This window comes from Octopus sinensis, linkage group LG2, assembly GCF_006345805.1.
Source record: "Octopus sinensis linkage group LG2, ASM634580v1, whole genome shotgun sequence".
Taxonomy (NCBI): domain Eukaryota; kingdom Metazoa; phylum Mollusca; class Cephalopoda; order Octopoda; family Octopodidae; genus Octopus; species Octopus sinensis.
Genome location: NC_042998.1, coordinates 170,561,963 through 170,580,621, shown reverse-complemented (window position 1 = coordinate 170,580,621; position 18,659 = coordinate 170,561,963). Strand labels below are relative to the sequence as shown.

The 18,659-nt window shown below is 36.9% G+C and overlaps 1 protein-coding gene across 7 annotated transcripts in view; it reads right to left on the bottom strand.

Moving 5' to 3' along the window:
• LOC115228691 (baculoviral IAP repeat-containing protein 7-A) overlaps window positions 1-16,597 on the bottom strand; it is a 71,689-nt gene extending 55,092 nt beyond the window's left edge. Inside the window, exons 1-2 of one of the 7 annotated variants that reach the window (XM_029799233.2) lie at window positions 8,362-8,378; window positions 6,190-6,322 (exon numbers count right to left, since the gene is read on the bottom strand). The gene's annotated coding sequence lies outside the window, so the exon portion shown is untranslated. The other 6 variants (XM_036500406.1, XM_036500409.1, XM_036500411.1 and 3 more) reach the window with 6 other exon arrangements.
• Window positions 16,598-18,659: the final 2,062 nt, after the last annotated feature.

The following is an 18,659-nucleotide window of genomic DNA, read 5'->3' as shown; positions in this document are numbered from 1 at the left end:
TATTATGTATATTTGTAATGGCTTTTATGTAATTCTCCTAATTATATACCCACGAGAAACTATAAAATCATAGGTGTAATAGTACCTGTAACATTGCAACTTAAAAAAATATCTTCAGTTGGAATACCTCCAACTGCCCATACTTCTCCCAGACCTACTACCTCTTCTCTTAGGGTTTCCTTTATCTCTTCCCTACCTCAAATTTTAATACCGTCTCTTTAAATGTAAGTTATATATATTTCTTATCATTTTCTATAAATTCTTATTTTATTTTATTAACCCTTAAAATTGTTACTGTTCTTAGAGATTTTTCAGCTACTAGGTCTATGTGAAATGGTTATACTATATCCATATAAACATATAAATATTTGTATATGTGTATATATGCATAACCTATTAACACCTTATCCCTTATAAATTGTTATATTTCTTGTTTGTAAATAGATACTTTTTAGTTACTTAAGTCTATGCGAGATGGTTATACTATATCCATATAATTGTATAAATATTTGTGTATGTGTGCACATAGAGAAATATGTGCATGTATCTGTACACATCTTTATTTCTCTGATTCTTGGTTTATAATTACTACATACATAGCATGTTTATCTTTCCAGTATTCCATAAGTAAATGCCCAGAGCAGTCTTTATCGAAACCACTGAATAAGCATACAATTAAGTACATGAATGAATATTAAACTGATTCTATGTAATCTTTCTTTTTAAGGTTGAAAATTGATATGTATATATACACATTTTACCTATTTTGGTGATATCATTTTTGAGAATCTTAAATTTTATCTTTATACAACATAACAGTATTGTTTATAAATGATCACCCATAGTACCCCATGATAAAGTTTCCTCTGTATTAACATCATAGGTTTTATTAGTGTCTTGCCCCTTTAACTGGTAATTAACATTATGATTTAGGGTCTTCCCTTACCCAGCTTCCTTTATAGACAGTTATTTTATACCCAATTTACTACACCTAATATCTTGATAATATTTATGACCATACCTAGCCATGGGCTGTCAACTCACTCTTGCCATGCATTCCAAACAGACACAGTCCTTTAGTTTTAGATTTAGTAGTTGATAAAAGACAAATAAATCTGAAATGAACCACAATCCTTTACAAGTTATGACCCAAGTAAGCTTCATGCTTTTCTTGGAAGTGTAGTATATTCTTAGCTACTATAGCAACAACATGAATTTCTTCCATCTTCTTGCTCTGTTAAAGTATTTGAGTAAAATTATATTAATGTGTCCAACTGATTGAAATTCTATTTATTTGAGCAGCTGATGATAGCCCTGCATTTAAATTGATGTAATGATTGCATTGTTCAATTAAATAGAGCCACTTGAAATAGCCGTACTGCATCACTTACTTCTTGATATCCTGTTGCTTATTTTGTATATATTTATATATATGTATGCATATATGTGTGTATATATATATATATATATATATATGTGTGTGTGTGTGTGTGTATATATATATGTATATATACATATCTATGTATGTGTAGGAGTGGCTGTGTAGTAAGTAGCTTGCTTACCAACCACATGGTTTTGGGTTCAGTCCCACTGCGTAGCAAGTGTCTTCTACGCTAGCCTTCGGTCGACCAAAGCCTTGTGAGTGGATCTGGTAGATGGAAAACTGAAATGAGCCTGTCATCTATATATATATGTGTGTGTTTGGGTATCTGTGTTTCTCTCCTCACCATCACTTGACAACCGATGCTGGTGTATTTACGTCCCTGTAACTAAGCAGTTCGGCAAAAGAGACCGATAGAATAAGTTCTAGGCTTACAAAGAATAAGTTCTTGTTTGACTAAAAGCAGTGGTCCAGCATGGCCACAGTCAAATGACTGAAACAAATAAATAAAAGAATATAAAGGAGGTGAGGACCGAAATCCTTATACTTCATTTACTGTATATATATATGTATGTATATATATATATATATATATATATATATATCTCATCATCATCATCATCATATATATCTATGTAAGTATGTGTGTATATATATGTATTAAGGTGTTGGTTGCCAGTGTAACAGTTTGCATTATGATATGTGTTGGAGTTGGAAGTTAGCGATTGTATTGGGTGTTGCTGTTGCAGATGGAAGAAGAACAGTGATTGAAGTTGTAAAGAAATATTTATTTATCGTTACTTGATATAGTGCCATACCTCAACAAGCGGGTGTGGGATATAATATAAGTGGTAGGGTATGTGAGATAAAGGAAGTTAACTTCTTGTATAGTTGGTGTTTGTGTTCTCTTCGCTGTGTAGTAGTAACCTACATATAGAGATAGAGTAAAGTTCTAGAGAAAAGAATGTGAGCCAGTGAGAGTGAGAGAGTTGAGGGAAGTTGTGTCTCATAGCTACTGATTCTAACTTTCTTTCTCCTTCTGGCTGTTTGTCTTTAGTGGCTGTCTGCTTGTGGCCATGACTCTAGTTGTCCGTTCACTAACTTTTGCTCTCACTAACTGATTTTGCCTCACCAAATTCTAGTATTTATAACTATCCAAAACCAGCTAGAAGGATAGACATGTTGTTGAGAACAATAGATTTTGTTGGAGGTCTGTTATCTCTATTCTAGCTTTTGGTGGCCTACAAGAGGTGAGAAGGGTCAAGTGGTAAAGACATTATTCTACTTAGCAAAGGCATCTGGAAAATATAACTGCTGTCCTTCACAGAGAAACTGTTGTTTTACCATGAGAAAAGTGCTGTTGAACTTTTAAGTGAAATTTGGTGATTGAGGATCAAATCCATGCCATGCCTGCATGAAGCCACTACATCACTCCCCCTCCAGAGAGGTTCCAGAAAAAGGAAATGAGTGATTGAAAGAAATGCATGGCTGAAGAAAAATTTTGCATATCAGGAGAGAGGATCATTGAAGTGTATGCGGGACAATTTTCTGATCGGATAAGTCTGAATAGTGATGTTGCTTTGCATGCAAAAATGTGTGCAGTCAGTAACTGTGCAGTACGGAAAATGAGTTAGTGCTTGCAAGCACGTGGGGGTGTATACGTGAGTACAGGTGCACGTATGAAAATTCACTGTAAAATAAGCCCAGGCGAGTGAGTGAGTTTATTCTCATTCCATGATATTGAAGATCTTCCTGCAGGATTGCAGTGTGTGAAATGCCTTGAAGGTTTTTCAGAAGTGAAATGTGTCTGGTACTGTTGTCATGGATAATTGCTGAAGTTAGCAAGAAAAACAGTGCAGTATGCTGGAGTGATGTGCAAGACAGGTAATTTTCTTCATTATGTGACCAAACAGGGGTCTAACAGAGGGAAATTATGTCTAAACATGAGCGCAGGGCATGTGACCATCTGACGTGCATCAAGTAGGGAAAAGAGCTGAGCTGAGCTGGCACAGATGTGTTGAAAAACAAGGCAGTAGGCATAATAGAGGTGTGTGTGGTTGTGCAAAAGGGCTCATAGCTGAAGTAGTATGTTAATGCAGTGATAACAAATACAGTGTTGAATATGCCAATGGTTGAGGTAGTAAATGCCTTGAATGTGCAGGAGCAAAAGTGTGGCATGCTGGCACATTGTAAGGGACGAACAACTTTCTCTATGTATATGTGACCAGCCTAGGGTCTTACAGAGGCGAGTAGTGTCTGTAAGGGTGTAGGGAGCTTGAAGACAAGCGAGAAAGGCATGTTGTGCTGCATGAATGTGACAGTTTTAGCATTGTGTGGTGCAGCAAAAGAAATGAATGGTACAGAAATGAGTAAACAAAAGTTGGCAATCTTAGCTGAAAATAGTGTCCTTTGTTAAAAGTCTACTATGGAAAGTGAAAAAAAAATGTGCATGCAAAGAAAAAGAGTTGTTGAAAGTTTATATGAGAGTTTTATATATGTGCAAAAGTTCGCAGAAAATGCAGGGTCTGTACATCGGGATGAGATGAAAAGCATGTGTGAGCCGAAAAGGATGCATGTGTGGGCTTTTGCATTTTCTTCCAGTTAAATCAGGGTTCCATGGTTAGCGAATTCTTTGTGCATTGGCAGGGTTGCGTTGTAGTGAAGTTAATTGCAGTTTGCATCACAGTATAGTGCTTTCTGTTGCGTGTTCTGTAAGAAGTGGAACGAAGTTGCATCTTGGTGGTAATAAAGGTTGTTATTCTTTTTCTCTAGTTTAGCAACTGTTGAGATGAAAACTATAGTTCTTTAGTTTGAAGTCAGCAAAATGCAGCGACTTGTAGCATTAGAATGTAGCACTTGTTTTTAGACAGGGTCACCAGTGTAATCGATGCCTGTTATGGTAGTTGTAACAATATATAATGGCTCTTGTCATATCAAAAGAAAGTAGTTCTTTCTAGTCAGGGTCACCAATTGTATGTGACAGTATTGCTATTGGTTGGTTAAGGTGGAATCAGTGGTCATCAGTGTAACAGTTTGCATTATGATATATGTTGGAGTTGGCAGTTAGCAATTGTATCGGGTGTTGCTGTTGCAGATGCGCAAGATGGAAGAAGAACAGTGATCGAAGTTGTAAAGAAATATTTATTTATAGTTATTTGATATAGTGCCATATCTCAACAAGCGGGTGTGGGATATAATATAAATGGAAGGACATGTGAGATAAAGGAAGTTCACTCCTTGTATAGTTGGTGTTTGTGTTCTCTTCGCTGTGTAGTAGTAACCTACATATAGAGATGGGGTAAAGTTCTAGAGAAAAGAATGTGAGCCAGTGAGAGTGAGAGAGTTGAGGGAAGTTGTGTCTCATAGCTACTGATTCTAACTTTCTTTCTCCTTCTGGCTGTTTGTCTTTAGTGGCTGCCTGCTTGTGGCCATGACTCTAGTTGTCCGTTCACTAACTTTTGCTCTCACTAACTGATTTTGCCTCACCAAATTCTAGTATTTATAACTATCCAAAACCATCTAGAAGGATAGACATGTTGTTGAGAACAATAGATTTCGTTGGAAGTCTGTTATCTCTAGTCTAGCTTTTGGTGGCCTAGAAGAGGTTAGAAGGGTCAAGTGGCAAAGACATTATTCTGCTTGGCGAAGGCATCTGGCAAATGTAACTGCTGTCACTCACAGAAAAACTGTTGTTTTATCATGAGAAAAGTGCTGTTGAACTGTTACATGAAATTTGGTGATTGAGGATTAAATTCACACTATGCCTGCATGAAGCCACTATATATATAGATGAAACAGAGACAACTGAAGACAACTGTTGTATGTCTTGCTTCTTTGTTTTTTTTTTTCGTTGTTTGAAAAAAGTTCATTTCTATGTTTTTGCTTTTATGTTTTCGTTTCTCATTGTGTTCAATGTTTTTTTTGATGTCCTGTACCCATTTATGCATGTATATATACATATATATGTAGGTATGTACTTATATGTATGTATATATTTATATATATTATATATATATATGTATATTTATGTATATATATGTATGTATATATGCATATATATATGTGTGTGCATGTGTATATATATATATATGTGTGTGTGTGTGTGTGTATATATATATGTATATATACATATATGTGTGTAGAAAGAAGACTCGTATATATGTGTATATTTGTGTGTGTGTGTGTTTGTACCCCCACCATTGCTGGACAACTGATATTGCTGTGTTTATGCTCCCATAACTTAGTGGTTTGGCAAAAGACACTGATAGAGTAAGTACTAGGCTTACAAATCCTGTGGTCGATTTTTTCGACCAAAGGCAGTGCTCCTGCATAGTCGCAGTTACACAACTGAAACTAAAACACTAAAAAAATTATGCCATTTTAATCCCGAGCAAAGCCGAGTATCTCTGCTAATTTATATATAAAATATTGAAATTAGCCGTCATTTTTGATGGCATGGTGCCAGCTAGTATGTTTAATAATTAATGTTATAAAGTTTAATAACAGGTTGAAATTTCACCCCTCTCCCAATTTTAAACTTTGAACTTTTTCATCCATTTATTTATTTGTCTGCCTATTCGTTTACAGTGATCCCTCATTTATCGCGGTAGATTGGTTCCGAGAATGGCCGCGCTAACTGAATTTCTGCGAAGTAGGGACACCATATTTACAGTACTTATTTAACGTGTATTTGGACTTTTAAAACCCTCCCTGTACTGTTAACAACCCACCCATTACAATAGTCTATTAATAACAAGGACAACTGTTAAGCAATAACACTTTAAATTTTTAAAAATAAAGATTGTTACCGTTACACAGGCCAGATTACAAAATACAAAGCTGTGGTTCGTTGTCTCTTTCCATTGCACCAATCACAGCCCGTCTTAAGTTCAAATACCTCTGTATATGCTTTTTTGCTATTTTACTCTGGTTTTGTTGTTTCTAGGAAATAATATTTATTATTAATATTTTAATAGATTTAATGAAAAATGTTAGGTGTTCATAAATATATATATATATATTTTTAAAATCCGTGAAGTCATGAATCCGTGGTAGTTGAACTGTGAAGTAGCGAGGGATCATTGTATTCATATCTATCAATCTATCTATCTATCTGTGTATATATATATATATATATATATATATATATATATACCCTGAAGTGGGTGGTGGTGAAAGTTGAAAAATTAAAAATTTTGGGAAAGGGGAGGTTGAGTTGGGGATTTTAAATTTGGAAAAGGCGGTTTTAAAAAAATTTCGAAAAAAGTTCAAAATTCTAAATTAAGGGTGACGGGGCGGGATTTGAAAACATGTTTTATATTTTTGTATATTTGTAATCACCGACATCTAAAACGTAGGAAACCGAAAAAAAACTTTAAAAAAAATATTGTATAAAAGATCATGGGTAAGGCCAAAAACAATGCGAAATAAAGGTAAGGTAAATCACAAGAAAACAAATATGTGAATTAATGTAGAATGCATTTTCAAGGTGAGGAGTGATTCTGGGAAAGACTTCTGCTCATCCCCACCTATTTTCACCCAAATTTGTTTAATTTTGTAATTTTTTTTTGCCAAAAATTCCCGTTTTGGGATATGGAGGTTCTGGAAAATTGTCAAAAATCGGCATTGTGAAATTTTTTCCTCCTTTTTCCCTAACTTCTTCAATTTTGACTTTTTTTCCCCAACACTAACCCTAAAACCCTAACCCTAACCGTGAGTACAGAAATGTTTTGAAATTTTTGTCTGAATCATGATATTGACTTTTTTCCCCAACCCTAACCCTAAAACCCTAACCCTAACCCTAAAACCCCAAAACTCTAAAACCCTAATCCTAACCGTAAGTACAGAAATGTTTTAAAATTTTTGTCCGAATCATGATTTTCTGCATATCTAGAAAAAAAAAATTTTACAAAGATTTTTTGAAATTTTTTTTCAGAATCATAATCTCCGTATTTTTCCGCATATTAAAAGTGGTTGTGTGGTAAGTAGCTTGCTAACCAACCACATGGTTCCAGGTTCAGTGTCTTGGGCAAGTGTCTTCTACTATAGCCTCGGGCCGACCAAAGCTTTGTGAGTGGATTTGGTAGACGGAAACTGTAAGAAGCCTGTCGTATATATTATATATATATATATATGTATGTGTGTGTATGTGTTTGTGTGTCTGTGTTTGTCCCTCTAGCATTGCTTGACAACCGGTGCTGGTGTGTTTACGTCCCCGTCACTTAGCGGTTCGACAAAAGAGACCGATAGCATAAGTACTGGGCTTACAAAAAGAATAAGTCCCGGGGTCGAGTTGCTCGATTAGGGGCGGTGCTCCAGCATGGCCGCAGTCAAATGACCGAAACAAGTAAAAGAGTAAAGAGAGTAAAAAAGTTAAAAATGAAGGAAATGGGGGTGGGGTGGTAATTTAGAAATATCGATTTTTGCCTAATTTTTCGCAGATTCATGTTCCCCGTAGCCGAAAAAAACAATTATTTTTTTTAAAGGGTGGTTGGAGGGGGGCGGAAGTCTTACCCGATTCTGCATTAGCCCTGCATATTCAAAGGCACCGTGAAAACAAATCTGAGAAATCCTCGTCAAATTAGAAAAATTACAACTTGTTGGTATTTCCGAAGTCCGACGTCCGCGAGCTTGCTTTCATCATTTAATCAGAGAAGTTGCCGAATGGTATCCAAGAGATCGGAAATGACCACTCAGAACGCTTCGCAGACGATAGGGGTTGAAAAGAAGAGTACTGTCAAGAAAGAAAATGAATCGCTTTGTGACCAGTGAGATATAGCAACAACCGATAGTCTGGCCGACACCGTGATGTCAAAAAGAATCTATATAAACCGGTTACATCATGCAAGCAATATTTCAATTGTAAACAAAAATCATAAAAAGGAAATTCTTCCAAATTTTAGGCGAAAAGAAGCGTGTTAACAACAACAGCTGTACAAATTGTACAAAAATGAGATGTAAAGAAACAGTAGTAAACTTACTCGACAGTACGTAGAAGTTTTTGGTACGATTTTTATTCACATTTTTGAGGAAGTGAAATCGTGTGCGTGTTGTTGTGCTTGGGAAATCCCCATCACTATTTTTAGTTAACGTAATATCGTCAAATACAGATACACACACACAGAGGCGCAGGAGTGGCTGGGTGGTAAGTAGCTTGCTTACGGGTTCAGTCCCACTGCGTGGTACCTTGGGCAAGTGTCTTCTACTATAGCCTCGGGCCGACCAAAGCCTTGTGAGTGGATTTGATAGACGGAAACTGAAAAGAGGCCTGCCGTATATATGTATGTATATATATGGGTGTGTGTGTGTGTGTGTGTGTGTGTGTTCGTGTGTCTGTGTTTGTCCACTAACATCGCTTGACAACCGATGCTGGTGTGTTTACGCCCCCGTAACTTAGCGGTTCGGCAAAAGAGACCGATAGAATAAGTACTAGGCTTACAAAAAATAAGTCGATTTGCTCGACTAAAGGCGGTGCTCCAGCATGGCCGCAGTCAAATGACTGAAACAAGTAAAAGAGTAATATATATATATATAGACATACACACACACACACATAATATATACATACCAGAGTAATCACATACATGCGAAACAAGGTGGGGGGATAGTACTCGTATACCAGAGGTATAGTAATATGCTTTATTTAAAAGCAGTAGAAATATAACAAAAAGCTGTTACTCAGAGTTTCACATTCCCGGTCGTCGGACAATTTCTAAACAAAACTGTCCGACGAACGGGAACGTGAAACTCTGAGTAACAGCTTTTTGTATTATTTCTGCTGCTTTTTAATAATACATATACATACACACACACACACACACACACATATATATATATATATATATATATATATATATATATAATATATATATATATATATACACACACACACACAAAAGGAATGACCACTAAAGTGGACACCTAATGTGCTAAACATAGACGTCAAATCGCCATTACCACGAATTTTTCTTGAGAACACACTCTTCGTGGTAATGGCGATTTGACGTCTATGTTTAGCATATTAGGTGTCCACTTTAGTGGTCATTATTCTTTATTTTGTATGTAACACAATTTTTAATTTTCGGATTTTTAAAAATATGCTAAGCCACTGGTTTTAATTAATTAATATCAATTTCTACCCTTATTATTAAGGACATAATATGCCTACCCGCTGGAAATAACAGTCAAAACTCTTATTTAAATGGCCCCCCCCCCCAAAAACAAAAAACACTGATTAATAATTACAGAAATCAGCCGTTCGTTTGCAAATTATTTTTCGTGAATTGTTTGCTCCGTATTGAAATTATATATATATACTAGCAGTATCGCCCGGCATTGCTCGGGTTTGTAAGGGAAATAACTATATAAGCATTTTTAGAGAGTTACTTCCCTTATAGATGCCAATTCGGGCTTTCTTAGCCATTTCTGTTTTGGTGTCTTCAAGCCACGAAGTCGTGGTTCTAAAAGAACGCTGGTCTCCTTGACAACGCTTTACGACGTTGATTTCCTTACACTCCCTTCCCCACAGCTTCACGAGGGAGGGAAGAAGGGGGAGAAGCAAACAGGTGCAGGTGTGACCATGGACGCCAACTCCGCCGCCATCGACACACGAAAAATTATGCATTAAAATGGAATAAAAAATGATGTTAAATTATTTTTAAAATCGTAGACTCATCGTAGACGCGCGCGCTAATACTCAGACAGGCTCGATATGAATCACGACTATAAGATACCCGAATTTGGTTAAACTGCACCGCAAAATGTGGGAGTAGTTAGGAATCTAAATCGAAGGGGACAGAGACTCACACAACTACATATATAAAACTGTAGTTGTGTGAGTGTCTGTCCCCTTCGATTTAGATTCCTAACTACTCCCACATTTTGCGGTGCAGTTTAACCAAATTCGGGTATCTTATAGTCGTGATTCATATCGAGCCCGTCTGAGTATTAGCGCGCGTCTACGATGAGTCTACGATTTTAAAAATAATTTAACATCATTTTTTATTCCATTTTAATGCATAATTTTTCGTGTGTCGATGGCGACGGAGTTGGCGTCCATGGTCACACCTGCACCTGTTTGCTTCTCCCCCTTCTTCCCTCCCTCGTGAAGCTGTGGGGAAGGGAGTGTAAGGAAATCAACGTCGTAAAGCGTTGTCAAGGAGACCAGCGTTCTTTTAGAACAACGACTTCGTGGCTTGAAGACACCAAAACAGAAATGGCTAAGAAAGCCCGAATTGGCATCTATAAGGGAAGTAACTCTCTAAAAATGCTTATATAGTTATTTCCCTTACAAACCCGAGCAACGCCGGGCGATACTGCTAGTATATATATATATATATATATATATATATATATATATATATATATTGGGAGAGTTTACGAAAAAATCAAAAGACGAAGACAGGTGGTGTACAAAACAAACAGATGTATTAGTATAACGCTCAGGAATAGAAAAAGTCGTTTACGTTTCGAGCCTACGCTCTTCTACAGAAAAAACAAGGAGAGAGAAAAAAATATACCAGAAGGTTTGGAGATGATGTACAAGTATTTTATATTAGAAGAAATGAGGTACTCAGAAATTCGGATGTTTTATATTTACAGATATTTATTTGTATATTACATGTTTTTATACATCATATAACTTATATCATATATCATATTTTAGCGCTTTCGTCCATTCTGGTGGATTTTTCACACACACACACACACACACACATATATATATATATATATATATATATACACACACATACATCCATATGTTGGTTAATGTTGATATTATTACCCAGAAACAAAATCGAAAAAAAAAATTGTGCAACGGGTGTAAAAAAAGGTGTAGGAAATGAATATGAAAACAAAAATGCCCGGATAGCAACGGGATGGGGGGAGGCCTTCGGAAAATCCACAAGATCCAATGTTTTTCCCTCATAACTTTTAGGAAAATGGGTTTTTTTCTTAATGAAATCTATATATATAAAACTGTAGTTGTGTGAGTGTCTGTCCCCTTCGATTTAGATTCCTAACTACTCCCACATTTTGCGGTGCAGTTTAACCAAATTCGGGTATCTTATAGTCGTGATTCATATCGAGCCCGTCTGGCTATTAGCGCGCGTCTACGATGAGTCTACGATTTTAAAAATAATTTAACATCATTTTTTATTCCATTTTAATGCATAATTTTTCGTGTGTCGATGGCGTCCACGGTCACACCTGCACCTGTTTGCTTCTCCCCCTTCTTCCCTCCCTCGTGAAGCTGTGGGGAAGGGAGTGTAAGGAAATCAACGTCGTAAAGCGTTGTCAAGGAGACCAGCGTTCTTTTAGAACAACGACTTCGTGGCTTGAAGACACCAAAACAGAAATGGCTAAGAAAGCCCGAATTGGCATCTATAAGGGAAGTAACTCTCTAAAAATGCTTATATAGTTATTTCCTTACAAACCCGAGCAACGCCGGGCGATACTGCTAGTATATATATATATATATATATATATATATATATATATATATATTGGGAGAGTTTACGAAAAAATCAAAAGACGAAGACAGGTGGTGTACAAAACAAACAGATGTATTAGTATAACGCTCAGGAATAGAAAAAGTCGTTTACGTTTCGAGCCTACGCTCTTCTACAGAAAAAACAAGGAGAGAGAAAAAAATATACCAGAAGGTTTGGAGATGATGTACAAGTATTTTATATTAGAAGAAATGAGGTACTCAGAAATTCGGATGTTTTATATTTACAGATATTTATTTGTATATTACATGTTTTTATACATCATATAACTTATATCATATATCATATTTTAGCGCTTTCGTCCATTCTGGTGGATTTTTCACACACACACACACACACACACACATATATATATATATATATATTATATATATATATATACACACACATACATCCATATGTTGGTTAATGTTGATATTATTACCCAGAAACAAAATCGAAAAAAAAAATTGTGCAACGGGTGTAAAAAAAGGTGTAGGAAATGAATATGAAAACAAAAATGCCCGGATAGCAACGGGATGGGGGGAGGCCTTCGGAAAATCCACAAGATCCAATGTTTTTCCCTCATAACTTTTAGGAAAATGGGTTTTTTTCTTAATGAAATCTATATATATAAAACTGTAGTTGTGTGAGTGTCTGTCCCCTTCGATTTAGATTCCTAACTACTCCCACATTTTGCGGTGCAGTTTAACCAAATTCGGGTATCTTATAGTCGTGATTCATATCGAGCCCGTCTGGCTATTAGCGCGCGTCTACGATGAGTCTACGATTTTAAAAATAATTTAACATCATTTTTTATTCCATTTTAATGCATAATTTTTCGTGTGTCGATGGCGTCCACGGTCACACCTGCACCTGTTTGCTTCTCCCCCTTCTTCCCTCCCTCGTGAAGCTGTGGGGAAGGGAATGTAAGGAAATCAACGTCGTAAAGCGTTGTCAAGGAGACCAGCGTTCTTTTAGAACAACGACTTCATGGCTTGAAGACACTGAGTCAACGATTTAAAAAAAAAATGATCATCATTTTTTATTCCATTTTTAATGCATTTTTTTGCTATAACTCTCTAAAAATGCTTATATAGTTATTTCCCTTACAAACCCGAGCAACGCCGGGCGATACTGCTAGTTTTATATAAATACCTTTCACACGGTATAGATTACGATTATAAAGAAATTTATGGGGAAAATCTTTTCCCAGGGGGTGGGGAGAGGACTTCGAAAAGTTCACAAGATTCGATGTTTTCCCTTCGTAACTTTGAGGTAAATGGTTATCTTTCTACCTCACGCCCACGCAGGAAACGAATCTGAAAACAAAAATGCGCAGAAAGCAACGGGGGTGAAGTTGGGTTTAGAGGACTTCAGAAAATTCACAAGATTCACAAGTTCCGAGTTCTGGGCTGCACACAGACGGGACAGATTAATAAGTAGAGCTTTTCTTTTTGGGGGAGAGAAAAAAAAAAGGTGGGTTAGGTTTTCGATCAAAAGGGATCGTAAAAGGAAAAGAATAAAAAAAAAAGGGGGAAAAAACAGGAAAAATAAAACGATCAATAGGGATCATGTATCACAGTGTCATGGCGTAAAGTGTAAAGGGAGAAGCAGATAAGGTTTATCCGTGGGAAGAAAAGCCCACGGAAAAGACCACGGTAACCTCGGTCAATGATGTTACATGTTACCACATTTGTTTGCAAGTAGGTAACCCTCTGTTTTAAATTTTCCGGGTTCATAGGATTATGCTCAAGGTGGCTTCGTCATTCATACGTGCCATCCTTGCTACATTCACCCATCTTTTTTTGAAACATTCGCTAGACAAAACTTGCCTCTCTACTCTCACTCTCCTTTTCAAGTGATACTTGAAAAAGTCGATATATATATCGGAGAAGAAAATCGGATCGTGTGAATTTTCCAAAAGTCCTTTCCTCAGCCCCCGGTTCGTTTGCGCAAATTTTTGTTTTCAGATTCGTTTACTACCCATTTTTTTTTTACACCTTTTACGCTTGTTTTTGTTTTGGTGACCGGATGTTAAACTAGATAATTTGTTTAGCGCCAGGACAACCATCATTGTACACAATAAAAGAATTGGCGTTCCTTCGATATAACTCGACAAACTCAACATTTGACTTCGGGTATTTCCGCGACAGTTGTGAAATGGGAGAAGAAAGCTAATGGGTTGTGTGTGCGTGCTTGTTCTTGTCTGTGTCTGTTCTGTTTTTATGTGTTGTGGAATATAGATAGGTACTACTTGAGAACAGTGGTCCCGGTGCGCGCACTGGCATCTCGTGCTAGCTAGTCATGACTAGTCGATCCTTACTTTGTGTTATTTACTTTGTTTAAAAAATTTACTTTGCTAGGTAGTCGTTGTTGGATCGACTAGTCACAACTAGCTTGCGCGGCTACGCGAGTGCGCGCACCGGGACCACTGTTTTCTAGTCGTACCTATAGATATAACGAAATTATGCTAGCAAATTCTCATTTTAAACTTGAATAAAAAAAAAAAGCCTTGCATATTTGTTCTTACCTGCATCATGTGTGTATGTAAAATCCGCAAATTTCCGAGCAGGAGTTTACACAGACACAGACAAAAACAAGCACGCACACACAACCCATTAGCTTCCTCCTCCTCCCATTTCACGACTGTCACGGAAATACCCGAAGTCAATTGTTGTCAAATGTTGAGTTTGTCGAGTTATATCGAAGGAACGTCAATCTGGCTGCTAATTCTGGTTAAATATGCTCGAACTTTTCGTCGAGTTGAGGACCAAACTTGCAAGGTGGCGGAATCGCTACAGCATCAGTGTTTTCCAACTCTCTACCTTCTGAGTTTAAATCCCAAAGTGGTTAACTTTTCTTTTCAGCTCTCGGGATGAATAAAATAGATTTTATGAAGTACTGATGGCGATGTAATCAACTAGTCCCCAACCCCCAAAATTGCTGGCTTCCAGTTTAAATCAGGAAACATTATTTGTTGTGTCGTCTCAGATCAGCTCTAATGGAGCTCACAGGTAGTCAGTGAAACGACTACACTTTAGACAGATCTGTTTTTCAGCTGTTCCCGAGTAGAGGACATGGTATAAGAAATAATAAGAAAGAAGGAAGTTTAGGATCCTTGGTTACAGATATGTTTTCAGCTGTTTCTGAGTAGAGGACATGGGATAAGAAATAATAAGCAGACAGAAAAAAAAAGATCCTCTGCTTTTACTAACTGCGGCCATGCATTATAGGCAACCCCCCCCCCCAAAAAAAACCCAGTGCAGCCCATCCCGCTCCAGACTAAACACATTTCTACAACAGAGTAGACTAGAGCAACGTAAAATAAAGTGTTTTGTTCAGGAACACAACAGATCGCTCGATCCAGGAATCGAAACCACAACCTCACGATCGCTAGTCCAACACCCCAACCACTAAGCCACGCGCCCCCACTAAAATCCACACGCTTATATTTTTCGTTGAGAAGTACAATAAACATTCTACCCGCTCTTTAAAAATATTTTTTTCAGATTCCGACGATTTTGTTAACGGAGATTCCGATTCTGATAAAAAGTCGGCATTTCGAAATTTAAATTACCTCCACCTCCATTCTTAAAAAAAATATTTTTTTTACTAAAAGTATTTTTGGATTCTACATAGAAAAATATGGACACTATGATTCTGGAAAATGTTTTTTCTAAAATTTCAATAAAAAAAAATCAAACAACCCTCCCTTATCATTATTCGCAGACACAAATATTCGGTGTTTTTAACCAGTTCGATCATTTGCGCATGCGTAGTTGGTTTTCGATTTGCATAAGCAGTTAAGCCTAAAAGGGCTTTCCACATGCTAGAAATAGCAGCCAAATCCTATAAACTTAAAAAAATTAAAACAATTGCAGCGTGGAAGGTGTTTATAATCCATTTAAGAAACACACAAAAACTCGTTATATTCACTTCAACATTTAAATTTAATTTGCCAAAATATTTTCGTCGCTTTGAGACTGCGACCTGTTCACTAACAAAATTCAAACAAAAACGGAAATCATGATTACTAAAACTGTTGTTTTCCAAAATTCCAATTTTTAAATATACAAAAATGTATTCAACCAAAAGTAAATAAGTATAATAAAATAACTGAACACAAGAGACTATGCTACCAAATGTACAAATTTTTTGAATTCTAACATAGAAAATGGAAGGCATTAAATAGAAATGTGTTTTACAAGTCAAAAACATTCATCACAACGACGACGACGACGACCACCACCACCACCATCGCAATCATCACTGCCGTGACTAGCAATAAAACTAGTATTACTCCAACCGATAGCAACAAACTCAACCTCATTTATCATCATTGTCATGATCAAAATTGAATTTAAAAAGATAACAAAAAAGCCAACTTGTCAGAATCGGAATCTCCGTTATTGACATCTGTTGTTTGTTCCTTCTCGAGCCATGTATGGCTCATAAGGATCGGTTTCCTGGTTTCATTGACATATAGGTTCTCCACCTGGATGGGACGCAAAAATTTTTTTCCCACGAGAGTTACGGCCTCCAGTAATGAACTCATTTGCATACAGTAAATCAGAACTCACCTTGACCTTGTCGTCAAGTAAACAAAGGCTTATGCTGGTGGCAGAAACCGCATTGGTGCTGGCAGACCGTTTGAAAAGTGTGAAAGGAAAGGTGCCATTCAGCCCTCAGATTATGCCTAACAAGAACAACAAGCATTATTAAAAGAGTAAAGTAACATGGTCATTCCTTACCCAAGTGACCTTATTCTTATCGCCCAGAACTTGTTATGCGCTCATAAATTAATTTGATAGTTGAGCTCTGATTGGCTGTATGCAAATGAGTTCATAACTGGGGTCCGGAACTCTTTTTTGAAAAAAAAAAAAATTCGTGGACTGGAAATTTCTCCTTCCTCTCGTCCGGACCAATTTTGTCCAATCTTTTTTCTCTTTTGCGTTACTCACTTAAAAAGAATAGATGTCTTTTCGGTAAAAAGAAATTGGAAAATTTATGAATTTTTCCAAACCTCCTTCCCCGTTCAGTACCAATTTTGGCCAATTTATTTTTGCACAAAACGCTTAAAAAAAGATGGGAGAAGCCTTGAAAGTTTAAGAAAAAAAAAAAAAAAAATTGGAGGAAATCAGCAATTACTATTACAATCCTCACTTCCTTTATTTTCAAACAGAAAATGAAACAATTTAAAGACAAGAGTGAAATCTTTTTAAATATTTTCTTTAAACCTGCCCCTCCATATATTCTAAAATTTCGAGTTTTTTCGAAATTTTTTTTTTAAATCATAGTTTTCAAATACAGACTCTGAATCTGCCATTTATATCTGTTTATGATTTCAAAATAATTTTCAGATGAAAAGCTGTGTGTGATTTTAAGGGAAGTTTAGCTGTTGTTTCATGCTCATCCCACAATCACCTGATACCTTCCTCATTTCTTTGTCACTCTGACATACATTGATGTTTTTTAATATTTTTCTCCCCATGAACACATTTTATGGAATGCTGATGCAGTGTTCCATTGCTAGGATTTAAGCAACAATTTGTAATTTAAATTTTTATCCTCCACCCCACATCAACTGAGTCCATGTGTGTGTGTGTGAGAGAGAGAGAGAGACAAAACACATTTACAAAGAGAAAAGTATGCTATTAAAATAAATGATGTTTTACATAACTTTTTAAAATAATTCTGTTGCTCTAATAAAATTCCTTACACACATGCATACACACACACTCAGTGAGAGAGTATGGTAAAAATGTATAGAGAGAGGGAAAGGATATCATGATGAAAGTGAAAAAGAAAGATAGAGACAGAGAGGTCTTTTCTGTTGTGGTTTAAACTTAGGCGAAAGTTTTCAAATTTGGTATATTGATGAACTTTTTCATGTTGAATTCGAGTTTGTGACTTATTTATTCAAGAAAAATTTTCTAGAAAATGTTTAAAGAGGTTTAAAGTTTGAACATTTTTACCCAATCAGGATTTGTGCATAGCAGCTGTGATAAAATGAAAGTAAGCGTTAGCAAAAGTTTTAAACAAAATGAAAGCAAGACATGAGAGACAATAATACATACATATATATATATATATATATATATATATATATAATATATATATATATATATATGTGTGTGTGTATATATATATATTATATATATATGAGACCATAACCCGTGGCCTTCTACATGGGATGGAGCCAGCCTACGTATGCATACCTTCCCTTCTTGGGAAACAAAACTCTTACTTGTGAAGACCTGTTGAGGCAAGTGAGGATCAGAATCGAAATCGATCAATGGAAATTGCAGCTGAGTTACCAGTGCCGGTGGCACGTAAGAGGACCATCCGTTTGTGACCGTTGCCAGCGCCGCCCCGACTGGCCTTGTGCCAGTGGCACGTAAAAGCACCATCCGTTCGTGTCCGTTGCCAGCCTCGCCTGGCCACTGTGCCGGTGGCACGTAAAAGCACCATCCGTTCGTGTCCATTGCTAGCCTCGCCTGGCCCCCGTGCTGGTGGCACGTAAAAGCATCATCCGTTCATGTTCGTTGCCAGCCTCGCCTGGCCCCCGTGCCGGTGGCATGTAAAAGCACCATCCATTCATGGCCGTTTGCCAGCTCTGTCTGGCACCTGTGCGGGTGGCACATAAAAAGCACCCACTACACTCACAGAGTGGTTGGCGTTAGGAAGGGCATCCAGCCGTAGAAACACTGCCAGATCTGACTGGGCCTGATGAAGCCTTCCGGCTTCACAGACCCCAGTTGAACTGTTCAACCCATGCTAGCATG